This window comes from Pongo abelii, chromosome 1 (genome assembly GCF_028885655.2).
Source record: "Pongo abelii isolate AG06213 chromosome 1, NHGRI_mPonAbe1-v2.0_pri, whole genome shotgun sequence".
NCBI classification, from domain to species: Eukaryota; Metazoa; Chordata; class Mammalia; order Primates; family Hominidae; genus Pongo; species Pongo abelii.
The window spans coordinates 47036550-47056893 of NC_071985.2; the positions used below are offsets into that span (position 1 = coordinate 47036550).

General features: G+C 38.0%; 2 protein-coding genes and 1 pseudogene across 14 annotated transcripts in view; 2 read left to right on the top strand and 1 right to left on the bottom strand.

Annotated features, from left to right (window-relative positions):
* Positions 1 to 20344, top strand: part of SYT2 (synaptotagmin 2) — a 527556-nt gene that overhangs the window by 177529 nt on the left and 329683 nt on the right. The gene's annotated exons all lie outside the window — the stretch shown is intronic.
* Positions 1 to 20344, bottom strand: part of PPP1R12B (protein phosphatase 1 regulatory subunit 12B) — a 237618-nt gene that overhangs the window by 55548 nt on the left and 161726 nt on the right. The window contains exon 20 of one of the 13 annotated variants that reach the window (XR_008510700.1): positions 2789 to 2945. The exons of the other annotated variants lie outside the window; for them this stretch is intronic. The gene's annotated coding sequence lies outside the window, so the exon portion shown is untranslated. The remainder of the gene's footprint in view (positions 1 to 2788; positions 2946 to 20344) is intronic. 13 annotated transcript variants of the gene reach the window in all.
* LOC112131320 (small nucleolar RNA SNORA70) lies at positions 5679 to 5796 on the top strand (annotated as a pseudogene).

Below are 20344 nucleotides of genomic sequence, written 5' to 3' on the forward strand. Positions count from 1 at the left end.
GGCTGAGGTGGGCAGATCACCTTAGGTCGGGAGTTCCATACCAGCCTGACCAACATGGAGAAACCCCATGTCTACTGAAAATACAAAATTAGCCAGGCGTGGTGGCACATGCCTGTAATCCCAGCTACTTGGGAGGCTGAGGCAGGAGAATCGTTTGAACCTTGGAAGCAGAGGTTGGGATGAGCCGAGATCGCACCATTGCACTCCAGCCTGGGCAACATGAGTGAAACTCCAACTCAAAAAAAAAAAAAAAAAAAAAGTGAATGTGATCTCTAGGTAAAGGGTATACAGCAATTCTTTATTCTTGAAATATTTCTGTAAGTTTAACAGTGTTTAAAAAAAAAAACAGAGTTTTTTCATGTCACTACAGTGAGAAAGGGGCACAAGGAAGTGACTTTCTTTTTTAATTCCTGACAACTCTGAAAGATAGTTTCTCTTTACAGAGGACTCTAAGATTATATGTTCACCAAAGAATTGGGTTTGCTAATGGAAACAGGCAGTCACTTAGGCTGAAGGTACAATGAGACTCATTATTAGGTTATGAATCAATTTAGTGGCCACAACCAGATCAATAAAAAGTGAATAAACAGAATAGCAAATGTTGGAATGCATTACACATAGTAGACTAAGGTATAGGTATGTTTCTGTCAAAGATGTTTGAACCAGAGGCACTCTATCTTGAATAGGGGCTGGGTAAATAAGGCTGAGACTTACTGGGCTGCATTCCCAAGAGGTTAAGGCATTCTCAGTCACAGGATGAGATAGGAGGTCAGCACAAGATACAGGTCACAAAGACCTTGCTGATAAAACAGGCTGCGATAAAGAAGCCAGCCAAAACCCACCAAAACCAAGATGGCGATGAGAGTGACCTCTGGTCGTCCTCATGACTCATTATACACTAATTATAAAATATCAGCATGCTAAGAGACACTCCCACCAGTGACATGACAGTTTACAAATGTCATGGCAACACCAGGAAGTTGCCCTATATGGTCTAAAAAGGGGAGGAACCCTCAGTTCTGGAAATTGCCCACCTCTCTCCTGGAAAACTCATGAATAATCCACCCCTTGTTTAGCATAGAATCAAGAAGTAGGGCTGCTCTGTCTATGGAGGAGTCATTCTTTTATTCCTTCACTTTCTAAATAAACTTGCTTTCACTTTACTCTATGGACTTGCCCTGAATTCTTTCTTGCGTGAGACCTAAGAACCCTTTCTTGGGGTCCAGATCAGACTCCTTTTCTGGTAACAAAACCACAAGGTCCTTTAAGGCCCAAAGGAGATCAACAGTTAGGTGGACATTACCTAGTCTTTCAAAAATGTCTCTGCCTCTCCCTCAAATCAATTTTGGTAGGTTAGTTTATAAACTTCTGAGTAGGTACAATATACAGTATTTTAGTTCAGATTTAGGTAAGAAGGTGATGAGTCAAGTATTACCAGTTAAGAAGTATAGTTTAAGATCTCTGTTCCTCCTTTTGGAACAGGGCAGTCATTTTCAGTCCATTTATGAATATAAGATCCAAAGAAAATATTTTTATTTTTATTTTCAACTGATACTTTTCTTCCATCAACTAACAACTATTAAGTTCTTATTCTATGCAAGGTACTATTAGGGACAGGGATATACAAAGTACTGTAAGACATGATTCGTGTCTTCAAAGAGATTACAGAAAATCTCAAAATTTGTATCACTACAAAGATCTCCATACTGTTAAAAAATTAATATCAAGCCCTACCCTTCCATATATTTTTATATAAATAATTTTTTATCTCATACTAAACAATTTGTTTTTAAAGGAGACCATCAACAGCACACAGCCAAATCGGAAGATAGTCTAGAATTCATAACAGCTTCATTTACTATTCTATGCTTTTATAGCGACGTTTTATTACTGGGTACTTAGAAGGGCCAAAAATATTACTTGGGGGCAGGAAATAAGTTCTAAAGGAAATAGGAGGTTCTTTGTCACTTCTTCTTCTCTTTTGATTTTTCCATCTCAATCCTGTTTTAATTTATGTGATGTGAAAATCCTCCCCTTTTGGGGGTGATGGAGAAGATCAATAATGATAACTCACATTTAATGTTGACTCCTGCACAGATGCTCCTGAGTGAGGGAGACATATTAGGGACTTTACCACAAAATGAATCATTTTAGAGAAAAGAGTCAGCCTTAATTCCACATGTAAGAAAATGCAGAACAGAGAAAAGTCACGCAATTCTTTCAGTGTAATAAAGGGCCTTTGACACATGTTCTTTGTGAACAAGCAAAAAAGCTAAAAATCAGACCAACAAAATATATCCACTAACGGCTTATGCATAGTCTAGTGGGTTGCTGGGAGTAGGGAGAAGAGATGGTGTTATTTTGGAGTACAAGGCAGCAACAGAGAGGCAAAGCAAGACAGGATATACAAGTTGCACAGCATGGAGCTCACAATAACTTTACTAGCTGACAAAATGTTCCCAATCTTGCTCCCATATATTTAAATAATCATGCCCTAGTGTTACGAATGTTAAGTCTCAGAAATTCATTTAAGGGTAAGAGATTATAAAGGTCCTTTAAGAAAATCATTCTGCAAACCTGTCCTAGAATCGGTTCATGAGTTTAGTATTTTGCAATTAAATTTAACTTTATGGCTTACAAAAAGCAGAAATGAAAACCTATCTCTTTTTAATGTGACCAACATAGCTTTTCCCCCTTCACACTTTTTTTGTAGGCCACATAGGCTAGAAACATCAGTAAAGGTATAAGGGGCAGGTTTGTCACAGGGAGGGGAAGGGGCAACACTTACCACAAGAGCTTTTGAAATTATGTGGGGACACTGATTGTCACAATGACTGGAGGGTGCTATTGGCATTTCAAATGCCAGGCTCAGGGATGCTGAATGCTTGCTATCATGGAAACAGACCCACATAGTGAAGAATTACCCTGCCAAATGCTCACAGCACCTTGATGAGGAAAAAAAAAAAACAACTTGAACTGATCAGAAGCACTAACAGGGTATATTATATCTTTTTTGATTAGCTTAAAAGTAGCAAAAGGGCTCTATATAATGTCAGTTAAACACTGAATAAGTAGCTTTAAAGCATATGATTTATCTGAAATTTTTGTTAAGACTATAAATATTTAGTACAGTTAAGAGCTAGAATTAGGGAGATAGTTTCCTCAAATTCATCAGATATTACAATTTAAATATGTGCAGTTGTACAGAAATTATATGTCAAGAAAGGTGTTTTAAAAACTTAAGGAGAAAGGTACAGAGGAGAAAGGTACAGAATTAATTTTAGAATAACTTTTAAAATAAATAAATCCATTTAGTTCTCAAAGATATCTGTGATAGTTAAGTTGTGCTCATAATCTGTATGCCAGGCAAAACGTATTACTGCCTGGTAGCAACACACTTAAATTTAAGCTCACAAGTTTGATAACGATCAGTTTCTTGAAAATGTAACCTATAACTTAAAGAAGGTTCAGAAATTCTATGTAAGTTTTTAAATTGTCATCAACTTGATTTTTAAAAATATTTTTAGTTTTCTTTAAAGCCTATAAATGAGGCTGAATGGTCCATCAGGTGTTAAGAAAAATAATTATTTCCCACTTTTAGTTAACTGCAGAGTTTTAAGGAAAAGGCCCTACGAAAAGTGATCTATGTATGATTCATCTAGAAATTTAAATATTTCAACTAGTCTTCATAGTTGTGAATTTGCAGTTGATCCAGAAATAAAGGCTGCTCTGTTCATCTGGGTTTACTAAAAATACTCCCAAACTTAACATCTAACTTCTTTTTTTTTTTCCAATAATAACATAGATCCTGGAAGAGTATATGAAAGACTCTTCCTGATCAACGATGAACTGGCATGCACCCTTTTTGCTTTGCAGATACTTCTGACATATGCAATGTAAATGTTTATTCATTTATTAGTTGTCTATGTGCCATCTATATACACTTTATCTTCACGTTCTCAGGTAAAAATACTTCAAAATAGTTGAAGATGAAAGATGCCATTGTACTACTAGGTTTATCCTCTCATTTCCTTTATCCTCAACTTATTTTCTTTGTATCATCTGAATCCTCCAGATATGTAACTTTTCCTTTTTATGCCTTTCACATTTCCACAGGAGATCACTTTGTCCCCTTCATTAGGGTTCTGTCAGGAGAGATTTAAGATTTGGTTCTGGCTAAAAAATATGGCTGTAGCTCTGAAGATGACATAAAAGCTTTTCCCTATGCCTAAGATTTCAAATATATGTATACATTTGAAAGAAAAAACAGGGAGAGCATTATTTTTTTGTCCAGATTATTTTTGCTCATTGTAGGTAAAAAACAATCTGTGCATATATGTAAAAAAAAAAACAAAAAAAAACACAACAAAACAAAAAACCTTTCAGTCCCTACATAATAACTCAGAAATAAAGTTTCTTCAGCCAGCTATGGGGATGGGGGAAACAATTCCCAGGGTACACATGTTAGTGGTCCTGTCAACTCTGTCATTCTCACATTGCAATGCCAATGCAATTCCACATAAACACAATTATGCTGAGGCAAACACTGTTGCAGAGTATGAGAACTACATATGCCCTGTTCTAACAAACACAACTTGTGAGGTTCTTGAGGCATGGCAATGTTTGTGGCAAACAGGACCAATGTGAGAATCAAATTTATTAGATTCCTAGAGTCTACTGCTTAGCATGCAATACAGTAAACAACTAAGCTCCATGATGACTGAATTGACTGGCATACAACAACCACAAATTGTTCTCTTTGAGCACAAAGGGCATGTAAGAGCTAACAGATGAGTGTCCCAGGCATGGTTCTACGTAGTTCGTATGATACTGCATATGATGTTACTATCTAGGCTGGTCAATTTGGGTGGTGATAACAGTGTGTTACTGGAGTTAAAGTTACAGAGTCAATCTCTATATGCTTAGTTAGCACCATATTAAAACAAAACAAAATTTTTTCCATGCCACAGACTATTAGTGACCTAGCTATCTTACAGATACATGCTGTTGGTCATAATACAGACTTAGAGTGTCCAAAACCCATCATTACAACTGGAATTAAAATAACTGGAATCAAAGAGCAAAGCTGGTCCACACAGAAGGACGAGCACAAAGTCAAAGGTCCAGTCCTTAAAACCTCTACCACCTAGGTATAATCAGATGTCTTTTTCTAGTGCCGTTTGTGGGAAGTATTCAGACTTTATTTTGGTTTTTCTTTGCTTCAGTTCTTAGCCTCTTTTTGTTGTTACTAAACAACCTGGAGGCAAAACAATCTAGTGTAGATTCTGGCTTCCTTCTTTTTATTTTCTGAAACAGTTTATGTAAGACAAGTATTATTATACTTGTTCCTTGACAGTTTGATAAAATTCATCCCCCAAATTACTCTAGGCTTGGTGTTTTTGGCAGGAGGTTGGGGAGGTGGTGGTTAAATATGATTAAATTTCTTTAAAGGTTACGGGACTTCTTTGTTTTGTCATTTTTTCCTAAGTCATTTTGATATTTTATATTTTCCCAGAAGAGTGTCCACTTAAACTACGTTTTCAAGCTTATTGTCATAAAGTTGCTCAAAATAATCTTATATTTTAAATATGTTTATCTTAATTTTGTCCCTATTTCTCTTTCTAATACTATTTGTTTACACCTATAGTTTTTCTCTAGATCAGCTTTTCAAAGGTTTACTGCATTTTACCCTCCCTGATGGGGCTCAGTGTGCAGCAGCTGGAAAAAGTAGATGCCCTGTTTATCTATGCAGCTCAGTTGTTGTACGTGTTGCTTTAAGGGGCCTTGAAGACTCTTCCCTCTCCCTATTGTTGACAAAATAACTGCCTCTGATCTGCTTTTGTTTGCATCCCAGGCCCCAGACTAGCATGTAAGATGCCTTTGAGAAGTCCTAGAACACTGCAGTCAAGGTGGACACTGGAAAATAAAAAGGCTTATTGAATTTTCTGTCTTTTCAAAGAATCAGCTTCTGGTACTAACACTATTTCTACTGCTAGTCTGTTTTCTGTTCATTAATTTCTGCTTTTATCTTTATTTTATTTCATTCCTTCTACTTACTTTGGGCTTACTCTGTTTGCAACTTCTTGAACTGAAAGCTTAGCTCATTTATTTTCACTTTTTCTAATTTTTTAACCTTAAACATGTATTTAAGGTTATAGTTTTCTCTCTTTAGCTACTCTACAAGATCTAATGTGAAGTAATTTTATTGTTGTTCAGCTCTAAATATTTTGTAATTCTCATTATAACTACCTCCTTACCCATGCAGTATCTACAAGGAAGTTTATACTTTTCAGAAATATTCTTTCCTTCTTCAGCTAACTTTTTGTTGCCATTACAAAAAAACTATAACCCCTCCATAATCTCAACTCTGTATCTCCACATCCTATCTTTCCAGCTTATTCTTTCTACTAGGGTGATCCTGAATTATTGTTCATTGTTCAACCTCATGGAATCTCCACTGCATCTCATGCTCTTGATGTCCCTTCACTCTCCTCTTTATCGAGCTTACATTCCATGATTTATCATTATTATCATCACTCTCCCCTCTCTCCCTTCATAGTGCTTGGCAAAACTTCGACCATGTTTAAATCCAATTTTCTGCCTACTCCACACCTGCACCTGTGCAACTAAATGTGGCTGGAAAAAAACATACAACCATGCTCATTGGTCTCAATTTAAATTCATTACTTTGAACCTTTAGTGGACTCAAATGCACACACAGATACTTCCCTAGTCCATTTACTTTCCTAGATAAATACTTTACCCCTTTCCCTTTTAACTCAAACACCCAACACTTCCTTCCTCACGTTCTTTCTTGGCTGCTGGTCTTGCTTTCTATTTCACTAAGAAAATTGAAGCAATCAGAAAAGAACTTCCACAAACTATTACCACATTTAACCACCATTTACCATCTTCTCACTTGTTACCACTGATGAACCTAACATGCTTCTATTTGAAGTCAAATCCTTCAACTTGTACCCTAGACCCTACTCAAGGACCTCATTACAGCAGTTCTCCATTCTTCCTCCCACATCATCTTTTTGTTGTTGTTGTTGTTGTTGTTCTCTACTGGGATCATTCTCACAAGCAAACATGTAGCTTAAAAAACACCCTTTTCTGGCTGGGTGTGGTAGCTCACACCTGTGATCCCAGCACTCTGGGAGGCCGAGGCGGGAGGATCACCTGAGGCCAGGAGTTTGAGACCAGCCTGGTCAACATGGCGAAAGCCTGTCTCTACTAAAACTACAAAATATTAGCCAGGTGTGGTGGCGGGCACCTGTAATCCCAGCTACTCGGGAGGCTGAGGCAGGAGAATCACTTGAACCTGGGAGGCGGAGGCTGCAGTAAGCCAAGATTGCACCATTGCACCACTCCAGCCTGGGCAACAGAGCAAGACTCCATCTCAAAACAAAAAACAAAAAATATCCTTTTCTTGACTCTCCCCAAAAGCTGCCACTCCATTTCCTTGCCAACCCCCCTTCCTGAAAAACTTACCTCTAAAAAAAAAAAAATAGCTTTTCTCAATGTTTTCAATTCCTCTCTTCTCAATGTGGCTTAAAATTACTTCAGTCAGGCTTTCTGTCCCACTATTCGAACAAAACCACTCTTATCAAGGTCATAATGTTATCAAAATCAATGGTCAGTTCTTAGTCTTCATCTTATATGACCCTATCAGCAACATTTAACACTGTTGACAACTACCTCTTTCTTGATACACTTTTTTTTTCACTCACACTGGAAAGGACACCAGATACTTCTTGGGCCCTCTTCCCTTTTCTATATTTTCTTTCTGTTATCTGATACAGTCTCATTGCTTTAAATATCATCTAAATACTCCACAGCATTTTGGCAGATCTGTATAACCAAACTGCCAAAATTTCCAGTTGGAAATCTAACAGGTATCTCAAACCAACATATCTAAAACTGGATTCTGGCTGCGTGTGGTGGCTCACACCTGTAATCCCAGCACTTTGGGAAGCCAAGGTGGGCGGATCACTTGAGGTCAGGAGTTCTAGACCGGCCTGGCTAACACAGTGCAACCCCAGCTCTACTAAAAATACAAAAACTAGTCGGGTATGGTGGCGGACACCTGTAATCCCAGCTACTCAGGAGGCTGAGGAAGGAGAATCACTTTGAACCCAGGAGGCAGAGGTTGCAGTGAGCCAAGATCGCGCCACCACACTCCAACCCGGGACAGAGCGAGACTCTGTTCAAAAAATAAAAAAATAAAATTGGATTCCTAAGAAGTCATTATACGAAAAAAATACTTGCACATGCATGTTTACAGCAGCACAATCTGCAATTGCAAAAATTTGGAACCAGCCCAAATGCCCATCAATCAATGAGTGGATAAAGAAATTATGGTATATATATATATATATACACACACACACACACACACACCATGGAATACTACTCAGCCATAAAAAGGAAGGAAATAATGGCATTTGCAGTGACTTAGATGGAACTGGAGACCATTATTCTAAGTGAAGTAACTTAGGAACTGAAAACCAAACATTGTATGTTCTCACTCATAAGAGGGAGCTAGGCTATGAGGATGAAAAGGTGTAAGAATGATACAATGGACTTTGGGGACTCAGGGGAAAGCGTGAGAGGGGGGTAGGGGATAAAAGACTACACATTGGGTACAGTGTACACTACTTGGATGATGGGTGCACCAAAATCTCAGAAATCACACTAAAGAACTTATTCATATAATCAAAGATTACCTGTTCCCCCAAAATCTATGGAAAAAAAATTAACTAACTAACTAAATAAATAAGATTGGCTTCCTAGTTTTCTTCCCCAACCTGCTTCATTTGTAGCCCCCCCCGCCCCCATGTCAGTTGATGGCAACTCTATCCTATCAGTTGCTTAGGTCAAAAACCTTGGAATCATCTAAAATTCCTCCCTCTTTCTGTCACATCCCACAAGCCCTTCCAGGAAATGTTGGCTCTACCTTCAAATATATCCAGAATCTTACCAACTTTCAACAACTCTATTGCTACCATGTGATCCAAGCCCCTATCATCATTTCTTGCCTGGATTACTGAAATAGCTACTCAGCTGCTACCTCTGTCTGAAGTCTAATCTCAACACAGCAGCTTGAATGATTCTTTTAAAACTTAAGTCAGATCGGCCGGGCATGGTAGCTCACATCTGTAATCCCAGCACTTTGGGAGGCCGAGGCAGGCAGATCACAAGGTCAGGAGTTTGAGACCAGCCTGACCAACATGGTGAAACCCCGTCTCTACTAAAAATACAAAAATTAGCTGGGCGTGGTGGCATGCACCTGTAATCCTAGCTACTCAGGAGGCTGAGGCAGGAGAATCGCTTGAACCTGGGAGGTGGAGCTTGCAGTGAGCCGAGATGGTGCCAATGCACTCCATCCTGGGCAACAGAGCAAGACTCCGTCTCAAAAAAAAAAAAAAACTTAAGTCAGATCACATCATTCCTCTACTCAAAATCCTGCAATGGTGCCTCATTTTGTGCACAGTAAATGACAAAGGCCTATGACGCTCTACATTCAGATGATCTGATTCTCTTTCCTGCTACTCTCACCTGCCATTTATTTCATGTGTCAGTACTTTCCCACCATATGGCCTTTGCTCTAGCTGTACCCTCTTGCTAGAGGACCTCACTACACTACATCTGAAGAAATGTTCTTCCTTCAGATATCTTTGTGGCTAACTCCTTCTGCTTCTTTAAATCTCAACCTGTCAATAAGATATACTCAGACCCACTGTTTATATTACAACCTGTACTTTCTCCATCCAATCCTCTTTATTCAATTCTCCTTTCTAGTTTTTTTTCCAAATTGCATCAGTGTCTAACATATTATATACTTTATTATGTTTGTTGTTTATTGTCTGCCTTTTCATCTTACTCCCTGCTAGAATGTACACTTCAACAGGTCAGGATCATTGTCTATATTGTTGACTAAAGGATTCCAAGAGCCTCGAACAATATCTGGCAAATATTGGACAAATAAGTATTTGTTGAATGAATGAGTGAATGTTGATTTTTCATTTAGCATGGTCACAATACACATGCCCTATGTGTGCTATATATCTGTTAGATTAAGCTGGTTAATTATGTTGTTCAAATCCTTTATGTTCTTGAGTATTTTTGACTGTTTGATATACTGGTTTCTAAGAGAGGTGTGTTAAAATCTGCAACACTGACTGTGGATATGCTAATTCTTGATAATTCTGTCAGTTTTGTTTTATATATTTTGAGAGTATATTTTCAGTATCTAGAGTCATTTTATATCATCTTCGTGGATTGCTCCCTATTTATAAGTGAGACATATATTTCTGTCATTTGATGTTTTTAGGCAAAAACATGTTCATGTTTCAAATGATGTTCATGTTGTCAGCTTTCACTTGGTGTAACCAAGAGAAAATTTTTCCTGTCCTATACTTGTATTTTTTTTATCTTTCAGTGTTACTTTGAAAAGAGCATATGGAAGGATAATCTGAGTATCTCTCTGGCTTTGTAGATTAATTTATATTATGATTACTTACATATTTTATTTTGTATTTCCTATTTCCATGTTTTTCCTTTGCTTCTTTTTATCTTCTTTCCTGCCCTGTATTGAATGGAGTGAAAGCATTTAAAATATTACCTATCTTTTCTCTTTCCCCTACTGATTAAGGACTTGTACCTTCTATTTCTATATTTCTATTACTGTACTGGATACCCTTATATTTAACATACTTATTTAAATATATATTTTTTAAAAGCCTATAAAATTAATCTGTATCTTTTCTACTCAAAACAAGGACTTTAGCACACATTTACATCTTTAATACCATATTATTGTTGCTAAGATTTAGTTCTAGCTTTTGAAGCATATTAGCTTTATCTCATATTTTAACACTCTTTGCTTTTGTATTCCACTTCTTTCTGCATTTATTTTTCTCTTTGCTGAAGAACATCCTTTAGTTCTTTTATCACCAAGAGTTTGTGAGTTGAAAACTTAGCTTTGTGTATCTGAAGATGCGTTTATTTTGCTCCCACTCTGTATATAAACCACTGTATGAAACTGTAAGCTCACAGTTATTTTTCTATAGCACTTTGAAGATACTAGTCAGTTTTCTGGTATCTACTGTTACCAAAGCCTACTGCCAATTTGACTACCATTCCATTATTCAGAATTTTTTGTTATACTTGTATTCAGAATTTCAGATTTTCTCTTTATCATTAATTTTCTACGATTTTATTATCATGTATGTAGTTGTGGATTTATCTATCCTGTGTTACACATGGTAGCATTTTCTATTTTGAAGACTCAGCTTCATTTCTGAAAAAATTCTTAGCTGCAGTTATTGTTATTATTATTGCCACTTTTTTATTCACTCTTTTTTCTCCTTTGCAACTCCTAGCAGATGTATGTTAGAGCTCTTCAGGTCATCTTTCACGTCCATCTTTCTCTTTCATTTTCTTCTAACTCTCTCTAAACTGCATTCTGAAAGATTTTCTCAGTTCTATTTCCTAATTCTCTAATTTTCTCTTAAGCTATAGAAAGTATGTGCAGTCTAACTGTTCTTTTACTTCAATATTGTATTTTTACATTTCAATATAATATTTTTCACTTCAAGATGTCTAAATGCTTCTTTCTCACAGCTTTCTCTTCTTGTTTCATTATCTGTTCTTCATTCTGTAAAATCTAATTTCTTCTTTTAACTTACTTTTAAACGCTGATCAGACTGTTCTTTTTTTCTCAGGTATAAATTCTCTCATTTGTTGGGTTCTCTTGACTGCTTTTTCATGATCTTAGGTTTTACTGGGTTCTTTGTAATGTTTTGGGGGCTCAATTTTTATGATAACTAAAAAATGTAAGTACCTATATCTATAGGGCAGTTTTAAGTTGCCTCAGCTTAAATCTGATAATGTGCCAACCTTGAACCAGACCTTAAGTTGGTAGCTCTGGGCCTTCTTTCCTCCTAGGTAGCCCAGTTCTGAATTTTTAGCCCAAAAGCATTTTGGGTCCAAGTTCTATCTTGAGTGGTTTCCTGCACTTGCTTGTGACTGCCAATTCTTCTTTACTTCTGGTCAGGAACAAGCAGCTTATTCCTGGCTGTGACACTGCTGGGATAAGTTAGATTAACCCAGCTCCTATTTGTATTGTGCTCTTGGGTCCTGGGTTCACGCACAGACAGGATCATTGCAAAAAAACCTGGTCCCAATTGCCCATAACCATTCATAGCACCCCCCGATCCCCTGCCATCACAGTGGCTTTTCTATTACTGGCCCAAAGAGACTTTTTTTTCTTATTTTTAAGAATAACTATGTATTTTTGAAAACCTTTAAAAATATTTATGCATAATTTCTCTGTTTTTGAATGAGAGGAATAAGATTCAGGAGTATTCACTCTCCCACCCTGACCTAGAAGTCCCAGAGTAGCTTTCACTTTTGAAATAACAGCAGTTCAATTTTCCTGACCTCACCAGTCTGTAAACATTAGCATATATACCCAAAGTTCAAACTTGAATAAGCTGTAGTAGGGACAAATTTCCATTATTTGGAATTTGTTTACATTGAAATAAATAATAGATGTACTAGGAAATCAGAAATGGAAGGAAGATGACTTTTAAAAGGTTAAGAAACTTGGGACAGCAGCAGACTTTACTGTAAATCTTATGTACAAACTCCATCACTGCTTCCCATAAATGGAATCAGACTGAGCAAAGAAGAGGGTACTTTCCACAGCACCAGGAAGAGCCACTGCAGCCAGCAGAGTCCTGTAATAAGCACCAACCTGCACTCCTGCACCTGGAAGACAGCCATCAGCTTAGTGGAAAGAATGCTGGACTGGGAATTCAGAAATGTTCTAGTTCATTTTCTACCACTAAGTCATTGTACAGCTTAGGCTAAGCCAGGCCCTCTTTTGGGCCCCAGGTTTTCCATCTGTAAAATAAGAGAGTTGGGCTAGAACAACTTCTAATGTACCTTCCAGAAATAATTTTCTGTGACCTTAACAGTTTGGTACTTTATAAGTAGGCTAAGTCCTCCATTCTTCAGCTTGCTCAGTAATAACCTGCCAGGTAAAAGAAGAAAATCATGTATTTCTGAAATCAGTTTTCAAATCAAATGAAAGAATCACTAGATGCATATTTTTGTTTGACCACCACTCTACAAAGGAACAGCCTGGTAGCTGGATGAAGTTTCTGTGTGGGTTTACACACAATCTAAGTTTTAAATAGAAAAAGCAAACCAACCCAGACCAAAACAAAAACCCTCCACACAAGTCCCAGACACAACAAATGGTAAGAGTTCTTTTCTACAAACATGTCTGTTTCTAATAGCTGAGAAGACCAAAAAAGAAAAAAATGTATCAAACTGACCAGATATAAGTGTAGATAAAGAAAAAACGAAGGAGCATGCAGCAAAGTTACAGGATATGAGAGATTTGACTCTGCACACTGCAAAGTCTGTACAATTAGAAATTTCATGTGAACAGAAATGTAGGGAAGACAACGAGAAAAGAAAGGATAAAATTGGAGTTCCACTAAATGGAAGTTAAGAGTGGATTAAGTATTTTTAAATTGAGGCCAGGCACAGTGGTTCACGCCTGTAATTCCAGCACTTTGGGAGGCAGAGGCGGGTGGATCACTTGAGGCCAGGAGCTTGAGATCAGCCTGGCCAACACAGCAAAACCCCATCTTTACTAAAAATACAGAAAAAAAATTAGCTGGGTGTAGTGGTGAACACCTATACTCCCAGCTACTCAGGAGGTGGAGGCATGAGAATCTCTTGAACTCTAGAGGCGGAGACTGCAGTGAGCCAAGATCACACAACTGCACTCCAGCCCGGGTGACAGAGTGAGACCCTGTCTCAAAAGAAAAAGAAAAAAAAAAATTTTAAATTGGGTTGAAGTGGCAAGGAAAACTCAAGATTAAATCTCAGAGCTTCCTAGAGCCTTGACTATCAGCCACAATAAAAATTTATGTGAATTGTTTAATTTCACCACGATGCAGTAAAAAACCAAACTGATTCAGATTTCATAGGTCTGAAGGATGGAAAGTTGACACACAGCTAGCCATAATCTCGAGTCTTCAAATAACATACTAAAGACATACTGTTTTCTAAAAAAAACAACAAAAAGCATCTTATCATTTACATTGCTATTTGTGAGGCATAGTGTATTGCATCGACACTGCTATATATGTATAGACAGACTATATTAAGGGTGGGTGTCCAGCAGATTTCTATCCACTATTGCATACTTCCACCACAGCTGAAATAGCCAATCAGTCAAAAGAGAGGGATAACGTTCTCTGACAAAATTCCCACTCAGTTCACGAAATAGCCATTGAGCAGTCTTCACTTTCATGCAAACTTTTTGCAAGTGTGTTACCAAAGCATTTAAGGGGGGAAAAAATTACACAAATAACAAGGCCTCATTAAAGAAAATTTGGGAAATAAAGAAAAGCAGAAAAAAAGTCACATTTAGTCTCATCACAGAAATACAACCACGGCTAACACTTTGCTCACTTTCTCCCTGGTCTCTTTACCTGGGCCTGCTACATCCTTATGGTTGTAATCATATGACATATACAATTGTGTATCTAGTTCATTTAGTAATACTATACTGTAAGCATTTATCCAAGTTATTATATTATCTTTGTAACTCACTTTTAAATGGCTGCCTTATAATCCACTCTATTTTAAGGAAACACCCCTAAATGGCTAGCTGGTGGGGAATAGTAAAGCAAACTATGATTCATAGCATTCCATTAGATGGATGAATCATAGTTTACTTAACTGCTGCCAGAATACTGGACAGTAGGCTGTTTCCAATATTTCTGCTATTATAAATAGCTAAACGAGCTAAATCTGTTTTGTTCAATAGTGCCTAATAGCCTTCCATATAGTAGATACTCAAGTATTTGTAGAATGAATATTTACAGAGCTGCCTATATATAACATACCTTGTGACAACAATTTCTGTGCATAAAATCCCCCTCCTTCCCGTATTTAGAACTGTTTCCCAGAGATACATTTTCATAGGGGGCTATTCTGGATCAATTTGGGACTTTTGTCAATCTAGCCATTTGCTCCTCAAAAAATAATGACTAATTTGCACTCCCAACAATAAAATATGGGAAGGCCCATTTCACCACATTCTTAGCTAAATTGGGCATTATCTTTTCAAAGTCTTTGCCTATCATGATTGGTAAAAAAAAATGTTACTTTGGCCGGGTGCAGTGGCTCACGCCTGTAATCCCAGCACTTTGGGAGGCTGAGGCAGGCAGATCACTTGAGGTCAGGAGTTCAGGACCAGCCTGGCCAACATCATGAAACCCCGTCTCTACTGAAAATACAAAAATTAGAGGGGCATGGTGGTGGTCGCCTGTAATCTCAGCTACTTGGGAGTCTGAGGCAGGAGAACTGCTCAAACCTGGGAGGCGGAGGTTGCAGTGAGCCGAGATCATGCCATGACACTCCAGCCTGGGTGGCAGTGCAAGACTCCGTCTCAAAAAAAAAAAAAAAAGATACCTCATTATAATTTTAATTATAGTTTCGAACACCAGTAAGGTTACACACTTTTTCTTATGCATGTTAATTGTCTATTTTGAAATAGCTTTCTAATAATCACTATCTAAATCTAATTTATTCCTGAAAGGTCAGTTGGGGGTTGCCGTAACAACAAAAGCCCCAATGTTTTTAGGAAATAAATTCTGGAAGGAACTTAAGGAACTAATGTAAATACATAGCTGAGAACAGCTTATTCACAGAGCAAGTCTGGAACACTGTAATGTGCTTTTACTGATGGTAAAGTTGGAGGCTAGAGTTCTCAGTTCCTCATTCTTTCTTCATATTTATCTGTTATATAGTTTTGTTTTATTTGTGATATTTGTCTGTGGGTGCTGCTGTAATTTGGGAGGGGAGAGCTGGGAGGAAAAAATTCCTTTAATAATTCTTCTAAAACTTTTCTTTTAGGAAATCATTCTAGATTAACCCAGAAACTCTTAAGAGCTGTTTTCCACAACTGTACTCTATAAAAACTTCTTTAGCCCAGATAATCTTGGGGTGACTTAGCAGAACTTTGTTAACCCTGAATTAGACTTTCTCTGTGAAAACATTTTGTAAACAAGCAAGCTAGACACAGAAAAGGCAGAAGCATATTCAGAGAAAAAATGTAGGTCTGGGCAACATTACCAGTAATGAGAACCTGACGAAAACTGACAATCACACCTCACTAACTAATCCAATAACTAGCTCTTTTCATAACTGTTAGCATAACATGCGGAAAATGCTCCTCTGCAGCAGAAGTATAATTGCCTTTCATTCCTTCAAGATGCTCTTGCAGGAGTAGGCAAGAATGTTGATCTGCCATCTATTCTTAACAAGGAGAGAAAGCAGAAATGTGGACTAAGGATTGTTAGGGGAAAGCAATTTAGATGGAATCAGGTACCACAATGCGCCAAATGATATGACGATTAGATCTGTTTGAACCCTGTTTAAGCCTTTATGACGATTTTTTTTAACAGCAAACTGTCTTGGAGTTCTGCCCACAAGGCAAATGGCTACTAACCAAAGACTATTAATTTCCAGAAAATCCATCAAAATCGTTACATGCAGATGAGTCACAAAGAGAAGATATCCTTTCATGCTCCCCAGCCACACTCCACCAAACTGCTCTCACAAGTCAGCAACATCTCCTTACTGGCAAACCTATGAGATACTCTTCAGCTCTCAAACTACTGGATGTGATTACGGAGGACTATTGGTAGCTATAATTTATCTTTCCAACCCTTTATCTCTTTCTCTTGATAACAGAATCCCTATTTCCTGTGGGGAATCTATTCCATGTAGCTGACCCTCTCCTAACCCTACCCCTATAACAAGTGGTAGCTGCTGCTCTTGTTTCTTCTTCATCACTATGACCAGCACTACCACTATTGTTATCATTATGATCATCATGGCGGCTAAGATTTATTGATAATTTACTATGTGCCAGACACTGTTCTGTCCACTTTATATGTATTATCTCACTTAAAGAAATGACCTATCTGATAAGTACTATGATTTCTCTCATTTTAAAGTTGAGGAAACTGAGACACAGGGAGTATATAATTTGGCAAGGTTACACAGTAAGTAGCAGAGGAGGGACTTGAATTAAACTTGGTTTCAGGGTTCAGGCTTCAATTCCTCTCTAGCTAAATCTCATCTAATTTCTGGCTATAGAAATTGGTTCAGAGAAGTTCATCTGATCCAGGAAAGGTCAATCGGATATACCAACACTACGAGGCCAGGTTTGGTGGTGCACATCTGTAATCCCAACACTTTGGAAGGCCAAGGTTGGAGGACAGCATAAGCCTAGGAGTTTGAGACCAGCCTAGGCAACACAGTGAGACTCCATCTCTACAAAAAATAAAAAGAATTAGCTGGGCATGGTGGCACACATCTATCGTCTCAGCTACTTGGGAGGCTGATCACTTGAGCCTAGGAGGTAGAGGCTGCAGTGACCCGTGATCACACCATGCACTCCAGCCTGAGTAATAGAGCAAGATCCTGTCTGCAAAAACCAAAACCAAAACCAAAAAAAAAGATATATGGACACTAGGATAGAGAAGGTCTTTCTTCCTCTGAAGCCTATGCAAAGAAGGCAGCAGGGATCTGATAAGTTTCAGCTTCCTAGATTTAGCTATGCCTGAAGCTAGGCCAGGCTAAATATGCAGATTTTCTAGCTACATAAGCCTTTATGCTTGAGCTGTAAGAAGTTAAGTTTCTGTCACATTGAGTCTTTGAAAGTTTTCATTCCCTTGTTTGGTTGAATACTACTCTTTTTTAAAAAAACAAACAAACACTTTTACTTTAGGTTCTGGGGTACATGTGAAGGTTTGTTACATAGGTAAACTTGTGTCACAGGGGTTTGTTGCATAGATTAATCACCCATGTATTAAGCCTAGTACCCAATAGTTATCTTTTCTGCTCCTCTCCCTCCTCCTACCCTCCACCCTCAAGTAGACCCCAGTGTCTGTCGTTTCCTTCTTTGTGTTCATAAGTTCTCATCACTTAGCTTCCACTTATAAGTGACAACATGTGGTATTTGGTTTTCTGTTCCTGCATTAGTTTGCTAAGGATAATGGCTTCCAGCTCCATCCCTGTACCCACAAAAGACATGATCTCACTCTTTTTTATGGCTGCATAGTATTCTATGGTGTATATGTACCACATTTTCTTTATCCAGTCTGTCACTGATGGGCATTTAGGTTGACTCTATGTCTTTGCTATTGTGAATAGTGCTACAATGAACATTCGCATGCATGTGTCTTTAGGGTAGAATGATTTGTATTCCTCTGAGTATATACCCAGCACATAGACCAATGGAATAGAATAGAGAGCCCTAAAATAAGGTTGCACACCTACAACTATCTGATCTTCGACAAAGCTGACAAAAACAAGCAATGGGGAAAAGACTTCCTATTCAGTAAATGGTGCTGGGATAACTGGCTAGCCATATGCAAAAGACTGAAGCTAGACACCTTCCTTGCACCATATACAAAAATCAACTCAGGATGGATTAAAGACTTAAATGTAAACCCCAAACTATAAAAACCCTGGAGACAACCTAGGCAATACCATCCTGGACATAGAAATGGGCAAAGATTTCATGACAAGGACACCAAAAGCAATCGCAACAAAAGCAAAAATTGACTAGTAGGATCTAATTGAACTTAAGAGCTTCTGCACAGCAAAAGAAACTATCAACAGAGTATAGACAACCTACAGAATAGGAGAAAATATTTGCAAACTATGCATCTGACAAAGGTCTAATATCTAGCATCTATAAGAAACTTAAATTTACAAGAGAAAAACAAAACCCAATTAAAAAATGGGCAAAGGACAGGAACAGAGACTTTTCAAAAGAAGACATACATGCAGTCAACATATGAAAAAAAGCTCAATATCACTGATCATTAGAGAAATGCAAATCAAAACCACAATGAGATACCATCTCACACCAGTCAGAATGGCTATTAGTAAAAAGTAAAAAAAAAAAAAAAAAAAGAAAAAACAAAACAAAACAAAAACCAGATGCTGGCAAGGTAGCAGAAAAAAGGAAATGCTTATACACTATTGGTGGGAGTATTCACTGTGTAAAGCAGTGTTGGCAATTCCTCAAAGAGCTAAAAGCAGAACTCTCCTTTCCAGGCTCTTTTCCTTCTTCTCTGACCATTTCCCTGCTGATCTCTTTCATGGGTACCTCTCCCCTTCTGCCATCTCAAACAGTGGCGTGCCCTGGCTCTGTTCTAAACTGTGTACTCTTTTCATAGCAGTGGCCCTCCTTAGCACCCCACAATCATTCTGATAATCGGCCTTCCCTGGGGAACATGCTCCTTTTGCTTGCCCTTGCTTCAGAATCATTGAGACATTGAACCACAGATACACAGTGAGTACCTCATATCCATCAGAATGCCGGGGAAGAAAAGAAGTTGGGAATCACTGCTCTAAAAGTTAACCTTGGGAAATGTATTTTTCATCGCTTAAAACTATTATCAGCAAGCTGATACCTTCCAACTCTTTATTTCTAGCCCTGGAACTTCCCTATACTTCATACCCATATATCTAATTGCCTATAGGACATTTACTTTCTTATGTCTGATAGGTACCTTGAACTCAGCATGTCCAAAAGCAAAATCATTATCTTCATCCCCAAACATATTCTTCCTCCTGAATTCTCAATCTTATTAATGGCATATTATCTATGCAGTCATCATAATAAAAAAATGAATATCATGCATTGTTCTCTACTCACAGAAGACATACCTAAATACTAGATATTCTTGTAAATATAATGAACAAGAAACAGGCTGGGCATAGTGGCTCACGCCTGTAATCCCAGCACTTTGGGAGGCTGAGGCGGGTGGATCACCTGAGGTCAGGAGTTCAAGATCAGCCTGGCCAACATGGTGAAACACCATCTCTACTAAAAATACAAAATTTAGCCAAGGATGCTGGCTCACGACTATAATCCCAGCTACTTGGGAGGCTGAAGCAGTAGAACTGCTTGAACCCAAGAGGTGGAGGTTGCAGTGACATGAGATTGCACCACTGCATTCCAGCCTGGGCACTGGAATGAGACTCCATCTCATTCCAGACCCTGCCCTCAAGGAGTTCAGTTAGTTGGCAAATACAACATAGTATGATTACCACTCCATATTAAAAATAAATTCACAGTGCTAGGGGGAACCTAGTCTGGTCCAGGGAGGGGGTCAAAGGAAGGCTTCTTAGGGGAGGTAGTGCTTAACCTAAAACATGAATATGATTTTAAAAAGTGGAGTAGGGAGAGGAAGAGGCAGTAAAGTAAGAGGAAGAGAATTCTAGAGAA